Here is a 9,641-nt window from a genome sequence, read left to right as displayed (position 1 = left end):
TATATTTATGGTACAACATGGTGACTATAGCTAATAACAAGGTATTATAGGTTGGGTGTGGCAGCTCACGCCTGTAATCCCAGCACTTTGGGAAGCCGAGGCAGGCGGATCACGAGGTCAGGAGATCAAGACCATCCTGGCCAACATGGTGAAACCCCGTCTCTACTAAAAATACAAAAATTAGTGGGTGTGGTGGTGCATGCCTGTAATCCCAGCTACTTGGGAGGCTGAGGCACAAGAATCTCTTGAACCCAGGAGGCGGAGGTTGCAATGAGCTGAAATTGAGCCACTGAACTCCAGGCTGGTGACAGAGTCAGACTCCGTCTCAACAACAACAACAACAATGTAGTATATACCTGAAAATTGCTAAGAGAGATTTTAGATATTTTCATCACAAAAATCATATTTGAGGTATACATTTTTTGTTTTGAGACGAAGTTTCACTTTTGTTGCCCAGGCTAGAGTGCAATGGCATGATCTCAGCTCACCACAACCTTCACCTCCCAGGTTTAAGCGATTCTCCTGCCTCAGCCTCCGGAGTAGCTGGGATTACAGGTGCCCACCACCATACCCGGCTTATTTTGTAATTTTTTTTTTAGTAGAGAAGGGGTTTCTCCATGTTAGTCAGGCTGATCTCGAACTCCCTACCTCAGGTGATCCATCAGCCTCGGCCTCAAGGTGCTGGGATTACAGGCGTGAGCCACTTTAGCCATACATATGTTAATTAGGTTAATTTAGCCATTATTCAATGTATATGTATTTTGAAACATGCTGTATATGATAAATATGTACAATTTTTGTCAATTAAAAAAATAAAAATGGTTCAGGCAAGGTGGCACTCACCTGTAATCCCAGTATTTTGAGAGGCTGAGATGGGTGGGTCAGTTGAGGTCAGGAGTTCGAGACCAGCCTGGCCAACATGGCAAAACCCTTCTCTACTAAAAATACAAAATTCTCCAGGCATAGTGGAATGTACCTGTAATCCCAGCTACTTGGGAGGCTGAGGCGAGAAAATTGGTTGAACCTGGAAGAAGGAGGTTGCAAAGAGCCTAGATTGTGTCACTATACTCCAGCCTAAGCGACAGAGCAAGACTCTCAAAAAATAAATTAATAAAAATAAACCCATGATATAATAAATATATTTATATCTTTGCATATTTACAAAGGTATAATAAATATATTTATACCTTTGCATATTTGCATAGGATAAAATCCTAGAAGTAGAATTATTGTGTCAAAGTGAAAATTTCTGAGAACAGATTGTGAGGAGAGATTAAAAATAATAACAATAATAATACATTTCTGTTGATTTCCAGTAGCTAAAAGTTAAATTTTATTTAAAAAAAAATACATTTGATTTTAGTTCATTCCATCTATTGACTGTTAAATAATATTATACATATTGGGGGGTGATACATGTGATATTTTGATACTTTACTTGCATATAGTGTGTATATGATCAAATCAGAGCAATTGAGATATAGATACCACTTCAAATATTTATTTTTTCTTCGTGTTGAGAACATTACAATTCCTTTCTAGCTATTTTGGTATTTGTTTTTTTTTGTTTTTTTTTATTTAATTTTTTTTTTTAGAGACGGGGTTTCACCATGTTGACCAGGATGGTCTCGATCTCTTGACCTCGTGATCCACCCGCATCGGCCTCCCAAAGTGCTGGGATTACAGGCTTGAGCCACCGCGCCCGGCCTCTGTTTTTTTTTGAGACGGAGTTTAGCTCTTGTTACTCAGGATGGAGTGCAATGGCGCTATCTTGGCTCACCGCAACCTCCGCCTCCTGGATTCAGGTAATTCTCCTGCCTCAGCCTCCTGAGTAGCTGGGATTACAGGCATGCACCACCATGCCCAGGTAATTTTTTGTATTTTTAGTAGAGACGGAGTTTCACCATGTTGACCAGGATGGTCTCGATCTCTTGACCTCGTGATCCACCCGCCTTGGCCTCCCAAAGTGCTGGGATTACAGGCATGAGCCACTGCGCCTGGCTTTTTTTTTTTTTTTGAGACGAAGTCTCACTCTGTTGCCAGGCTGGAATGCAGTGGTCCAATCTTGGCTCCCTGCAACCTCTGCTTCCCAGGTCAAGCAATTCTCCTGCCTCAGCCTCCCAAGTAGCTGGGATTACAGGCACCCGCCACCACGCCCAGCTAATTTTTGTATTTTTATAGCGTTGGGTTTTACCATGTTGGCCAGAATGGTCTCGATCTCTTGACCTCGTGATCTGCCCATGTCGGCCACTCAAAGTGCTGGGATTGCAAGTGTAAGCCACTGAACCTGGCCTTCATAGCGAATTAAAAAAAAAAAATTAGTTGACCTGCTTTTGCTGAGATTTTGAACAGAACTCATGTGTTTTCTCTAATGAATACTCTGTTTAGTTGTGAGTGTGCTAGGTTGGGGAGTGTGAAACACTTGACGTGACCAAAGGATGAAGACAGTATTTGGATAAAATACGAAATGGTTGCTTATAGCCATTACTGGAGATAGTGAAAAAACAAAATGAAAAAAATGAAAAAAAATGAAATGGAGACTAATTTATACTACATCGTACAAGGAATCTTCAAACTGAATGAAAGTGTCATGTGTAAAAATTCTAAAAGGTTAATTTCTGTCAAATGCAGTAAATGATGAAAGAAAAGGCCGGGTGTGGTGGCTCATGCCTGTAATCCCAGCACTTTGGGAGGCCAAGGTGGGTGGATCACAAGGTCAAGAGATCGAGACCATCCTGGCCAACATGGTGAAACCCCGTCTCTACTAAAAATACAAAAATTAGCTGGGCGTGGTGTTGTACACACGTAGTCCCAGCTACTCAGGAGGCTGAGGCAGAATTGCTTGAACCCGGGAGGCAGAGGTTGCAGTGAGCCGAAGTTGCACCACTGCACTCCAGCCTGGCACCTGGCGACGAAGCGAGGCTCTGTCTCAAAAAAAAAAAAAAAAAAAAAGGAAAAGAAAAGAAAAGCCAGTATAGGCCAGGTGCGGTGGCTCACACCTGTAATCCCAGAACTTTGGGAGGCCAAGGCAGGTGGATCACCTGAGGTCAAGAATTGGAGAGCAGCCTGGCCAACATGGTGAAACCTTGTCTCTACTCAAAATACAAAAAATTAGCCGGGCATGGTGACAGGTGCCTGTAATCCCAGCTACTCAGGAGGCTGGGGCAGGAGAATCACTTGAACCCAGGAGGCAGAGGTTGCAGTGAGCTGATATCACACCATTGCACTCCAGCCTGAGTGACAAAAGCGAGGGGCCGGGTGTGGTGGCTCAGGCCTGTAATCTCAGCACTTTGGGAGGCCAAGGTATGAGGATCACTTGAGGCCTGGAGTTCGAGACCAGCTTGGGCAACATGGCAAAAACGCTTCTCTACTAAAAATACAAAAATTAGCCAGGCGTGGTGGTGCACACCTGTGATTCCATCTACTAGGGTGGCTGAGACACGAGAATCACTTGAGCTCAGGAGGCAGAGGTTGCAGTAAGCTGAGATCGTGCCACTGCACTCCAGCCTGGGCAACAGAGGGGAGACTCTGTCTCACAAAAAGGTATTATCAGTAAGTGTTTTTTAAGCTTTTTCTTTCTCTTAAATCTGCCATCCCTCCCCAAATTGGGCATTTAATTCATCTTTGAACTGGTCATTCCCTGAGTCCCTGACTTAGTAAGTGCTTTTCTTTCTTTATTTTTTTCCCGCCACCGAGTCTTGCTCTGTTCCCCAAGCTGGTGTGCGGTGGCAGGATCTCGGCTCACTGCAACCTCCACCTCCCAGGTTTAAGCAATTCTGCTGCCTCAACCACCGGAGTAGCTGGGATACAGGCCTGAGCCACCATGCCTGGCTCATTTTAGTATTTTTAGTAGAGATGGAGTTTTGCCATGTTGGCCAGGTTGGTCTCTAACTGCTGACCTCAAGTGAACTGCCTGCCTTGGCCTCCCAAAGTTCTGGGATTATAGTTGTGAGACACCATGCCTGTCCTTCCCTGCCCTTTCCTTCCCTTCCCTGCCCTTCCCTTCCCTTCCCTTTTCCACTCTTGTCACCTAGGCAGGAGTGCAATGCCGTGATCTTGGCTCACCGCAACCTCCGCCTCCCAGTTTCAAGCAATTCTCCTGCCTCAGCCCCTGAGTAGCTGGGATTACAGGCACTGCCACCAAGCCCAGCTAACTTTTGTCTTGTTAGTAGAGATGAGGTTTCACCATGTTGGCCAGGGTGGTCTCCAACTCCTGACCTCAGGTGATCCGCCCACCTCGGCCTCCCAAAGTGCTGGGATTACAGGTGTGAGCCACCGTGCCAGGCCCGGCATTTGCTTTTCTTATAGAGCCCCTTTCTTACTGAGCAATATGCCTCCTTGTATTATAAAATCTTTCTGATAATGCATTAGAAGTTTTTCTTTGTAGTTTAGTAAAAGTGCTTTCCCTGTTACTTTATTCAAAGCTAATAAGTACTTTTCCTGAATTTTGTAGTAACTAGGTATAAAAATCATGTGTTGCGTTCAGCATGGTGGCTCATACCTATCATCTCAATACTTTGGGAGGCCGAGGCAGGCAAATGACCTGAGTTCAAGAGGTTGAGACCAGCCTGACCAACATGGAGAAACCTCGTCTCTACTAAAAGTACAAAATTAGCTGGGCGTGGTGGCACATGCCTGTAATCCCAGCTACTTAGGAGGCTGAGGCAGGAGAATCACTTGAACTGGGGCACGGAGGTTGTGGTGAGCCAAGATTGTACCACTGTACTCCAGTCTGGGCACCAAGAACAAAACTTCGTCTCAAAACAAAACAAGTCTGGGCACTGTGGCTCACACCTGTAATCCCAGCACTTTGGGAGGCTGAGATGGGTGGATCACGACGTCAGGAGTTCAAGACCAGCCTGGATAAGATGGTGAAACCCCATCTCTACTAAAAATGCAAAAATTAGCTGGGCACCTATAATTCCAGCTACTCAGGAGGCTAAGGCAGGAGAATTGCTTGAACTTGGGAGGCGGAGGTTGCAGTGAGCTGAGATTGCACCGCTGCACTCTAGCCTGGGCGACAGAGTAAGACTCCATCTCAAACAAACAAACAAAAACAAAACAAAACAAAAAAAACAAAAACACGTGTTGTAGCTTTGCAGTTTTTAAAATATTTTAGATACTCTTAGTAAACTATGAACCTTCTTAACCACTCTGTTGCCAGATTACTGACACTGTCACTTGACTAATATTGACTCTCTTTACCTCAGTCACGTGGATACACACCTTCTGTATTTGTGTTGCCTAACAATGTCCCTTTGGGTCTGTGAGATTCTGTAAACCGTGCTAGTCTTCATGATTTTCTGTACTATATAAAAAAAATCTCTTTCTCTCTCTATATATGTATCTATATATAAAGAAATTATATCTATCTATCTATATATATACCTATATATAGAGAGAGATTTTTTGTTTTTGAGATGGAGTTTCACTCTTGTTGACCAGTCTGAAGTGCAATGGTGCGACCTTGCCTCACCGCAACCTTTGTTTCCTGGGTTCAAGTGATTCTCCTGCCTCAGCCTCCTGAGTAGCTGGGATTACAGGTATGCACCACCATGCCCGGCTAATTTTGTATTTTTAGTAGAGACGGGGTTTCTCCATGTTGGTCAGGCTGGTCTCAAACTCCTGACCTCAAGTGATCCACCCGCCTCTGCCTCCCAAACCACTGGGAGTATAGGCATGAGCCACTGTGCTCGGCCACTACATATATATATATTTTTTTTTCTTTTCTTTTCTTTTCTCTTTTACATATATATATATTTATTTTTATTTATTTAAAACTTTTTTTAAATTTTTTTCTTTTAAAGACGGGGTTTTGCCATGTTGGACAGGCTGGTTTCGAACTCCTGATCTCAAGTGATCCACCTGCCTTGGCCTCCCAAAATGCTGGGATTACAGGTGTGAGCCACCGCGCCCGGCCAGTATATATATATATTTTTAATTGAGACAGGGTCTCACTCTATTGCCCAGGCTGGAGTGCAATGGTGCAATCTTGGCTCACTGCAATCTCTGCCTCCTGGGCTCAAGCAATCCTCTCACCTAGTAGCTGAGACTACAGGTCCACACCCAGCTAATTTTTGTATTTTTTCTGTAGAGATGGGGTTTCGCCATGTTGTCCAGGCTGGTCTTGAACTCCTAAACTCAAGCAATTCACTCACTTTGGCCACAGTGCTGGGATTAATAGGTGGGAGCCGCCATGACTGGCCTGTTCTGTACAACTTAAATCACTTTTAAGAATACAACACTGTGGCCGGGCGCGGTGGCTCACGCCTGTAATCCCAGCACTTTGGGAGGCCGAGGCGGGTGGATCACGAGGTCAAGAGATCGAGACCATCCTGGTCAACATGGTGAAACCCCGCCTCTACTAAAAATACAAAAAATTAGCTGGGCACGGTGGCGCGTGCTCGGGAGGCTGAGGCAGGAGAATTGCCTGAACTCAGGAGGCGGAGGTTGCGGTGAGCCGAGATTGCGCCATTGCACTCCAGCCTGGGTAACAAGAGCGAAACTCCGTCTCAAAAAAAAAAAGAATACAACACTGGAGCTTTCAACCACTAGAACAATTTTTTTTTTTCTTTTTTAGACAGAGTCTTTCTCTTTCGCCCAGGTTGAAGTGCAGTGGTGTGATCTTGGCAACCTCTGCTTCCCGGGCTCATGCGATTCTCCTACCTCAGCCTCCCGAGTGGCTGGGATTACAGGCGTGTGCCACGACACCTGGCTAATTTTTTGTATTTTTAGTAGAGACAGGGTTTCACCATGTTGGCCAGGCTGCTCTCAAACTCCTGACCTCAAGTGATCCATCAGCCTCTGCCTCCCAAAGTGCTGAGATTACAAGCGTGAGCCACCACGCCTGACCATGAACGAAAGTTTTTTAATGGACAGTTGCAGAATTGTGGAGTGTTTTTATATTAATCTTTTGGTAATGCAATCAGCAGTACGTTTTGCATGTATGAGTTAATAAATCCTTGAATAATTTAAGAAAAGAATAAAGTCTTTGCCTTTAAAGAACTCAAAATCTAATTGTGTTTAAACATAAGCAAAATATAAAGCAGAATGAGGTAAGTACCGCTATGTAGGAAGCAGATGAAAGAAGTCCTGAACAAAATTTGGTGGAAGTCCAAATAAGAGTTAAATGTTCTTCTCATTTTCTTTTTCTTTTTTTTGAGACAGGGTCTTGCTCTGTGACCTAGGCTGAAATACAGTGGTGGAATCATAGTTTACGTCTCAACCTCCCTGGGCTCATACTATTCTCTGATCTTAGCCTCTGAGTAGCTGGGACTAAAGGTATGCACACACTCAGCTAACTTTTAATTTTTTTGTAGAGACAAGGTCTTACTATATTGCCCAGGCTGTCTTCTCATTCTTTTAATTTACCCCTCTCTAGACAGAACACATTACTGCAAATTTCTGTCATAATCATGTTTCAAGTCATCTTCTTTAGAATCATTAATTTCACATAAAAAGTCAGCATACTGCAATATCTTCAATTAACTTTATATTTCCTGTTTCTTATTTTCTTTAAAAAAATAATTAATCATTTAAAAAATTGCAGATGGGGATCTTGCTATGTTGGTCAGGTTGGTCGTGAACTTTTGGCCTTGGCCTCCCGAAGTGCTGGGATTACAGGCACAAGCCATCGCACTCAGCTGTCCTCTCTTTTTTTCTCTGAGACGGAGTCTCACTCTGTCACCCAGGCTGGAGTGCAGTGGCTCAATCTCGGCTCACTGCAACCTCTGTCTCCTGGGTTCAAGCAATTCTCCTGCCTCAGCCTCCCGAGTAGCTGGGATTACAGGTGCACACCACCATGCCCAGCTACTTTTTGTATTTTTAGTAGAAATGGGGTTTCACCATGTTAGCTAGGCTGGTCTCAAACTCCTGCCCTCAAGTGATCCACCCGCCTCAGCCTCCCAAAGCTCTGGGATTATAGGCGTGAGCCACAGTGCCCATCTGTCTTTCTTTTTTTGAGACAGGATCTTGCTCTGTCATCACAGCTTACCGCAGCTTCTACCTCCCAGGCTCAAGCAATCTTCCTGCCTCAGCCTCCAAGTAGCCGGAACTACAGGCAGGCACACCACAACCTGCTACCAATTAGTAAATTTTAAATGCAAAAACTTCAATGAAGCTTTTTGATAAACTGCATCAATAACTTTTACCTAGATTGATGGAAACCTGGATGATAGCTAATTATTCTGTGCTGTTCCCTTCAGTAAACATTTTTATGTCTTTTCTTTTTTTGCTTTAGAAGTGTCAGTATCTATATTAACATCAAATTTTGACTATGAACCAGCCCAACTTAATACATATTCTGCACCTACAATGTATTAAGTATCTTGTGAAGTTTAAAGATATCTAAGACATGGGCCCTGCCCTGAAGGGGCTCTTCTAAATTACTACTTTACTAAAACTGTCAGTACTTAGAAAATGTAAATCAAGGACCAGGCGCGTGGCTGGGTGCGGTGGCTCACATCTGTAATCTCAGCACTTTGGGAGGCTGAGGCAGGTGGATCACGAGATCAGGAGTTCGAGACCAGCCTGACCAACATGATGAACCCTATCTCTACTAAAAATACAAAAATTAGCTGGGTGTGGTGGCTCGCACCTGTGATCCCAGGTACTCAGGAGGCTGAGGCAGGAGAATCACTTGAACCCAGGAGGCAGAGGTTGCAGCGAGTGGAGATCATGCCACTGCACTCCAGCCTAGGCGACAGAGCGAGACTTCATCTCAAAAAAAAAAAAAAAATAAAAATAAATAAAAACTAAATAAATATAAAGGGCCGGATGCAGTAGTTCATGCCTGTAATCCCAGCACTTTGGTCAAGGTGGGTGGATCACAAGGTCAGGAGTTTGAGACAACCTGGCCAATATGGTGAAACCCTGTCTCTACTAAAAATACAAAAATTTGTTGGGCCTGGTGGCGCACTTCTGTAGTCCCAGCTACTTGGGAAGCTGAGGCAGAAGAATTGCCTGAACCCAGGAGGCAGAGGTTGCTGTGAGCCAAGATCATGCCACTGCACTCTAGCCTGGACAACAGAGCAAGATTCCATCTCAAAAAAAAAAAAAAAAAAAGTAAATTAGCAGCTCTCAGTTACTTCCTGGAGTTTGGAAATATTTAGTGAGAGTCCACTATGTATTGGGAAATGTATGAATATATGATAACATGACAATACACATAACTATTCTAAAAATTTCCCATTCTCTAGTTGTATGTACTCCCTTTTATTTCCCACTATTGAAAAGCATTTAATCTTAATTTGAGTTACTATATCTACTAGTCAATTTATATATCCTGTACATATGCATACACGTTTGCATCAGCATTACATGAAAAAATCTTCAAAGTTCTATGACAGCTGTCACCAATCAATACTATTTATCAAGTATACACTGCGAAACTTTAAAAACTGATTTACATGTCTAGCTCCTAACCAAATTTTATTTACTTTAGATCTTTATTCATGGTTTTTTAGAGTAGCAATATGAAGTTGTAGTCTACTTAAAAAATGCCAGCTGGAAGTAAATCTCAATGTTAGGCAGGGCACGGTGACTCACGCCTGTAATCCCAGCACTTTGGGAGGCCGAGGTGGGTGGATCCTGAGATCAGGAGTTTGAGACCAGCCTGACCAACATGGTGAAACCCTGTCATT

The sequence above is a fragment of the Aotus nancymaae genome, unplaced genomic scaffold, assembly GCF_030222135.1.
Source record: "Aotus nancymaae isolate 86718 unplaced genomic scaffold, 86718_ANA_hifiasm-v0.15.2.pri h1tg000057l, whole genome shotgun sequence".
NCBI classification, from domain to species: domain Eukaryota; kingdom Metazoa; phylum Chordata; class Mammalia; order Primates; family Aotidae; genus Aotus; species Aotus nancymaae.
Note: the sequence above shows the minus strand (reverse complement) of the source record.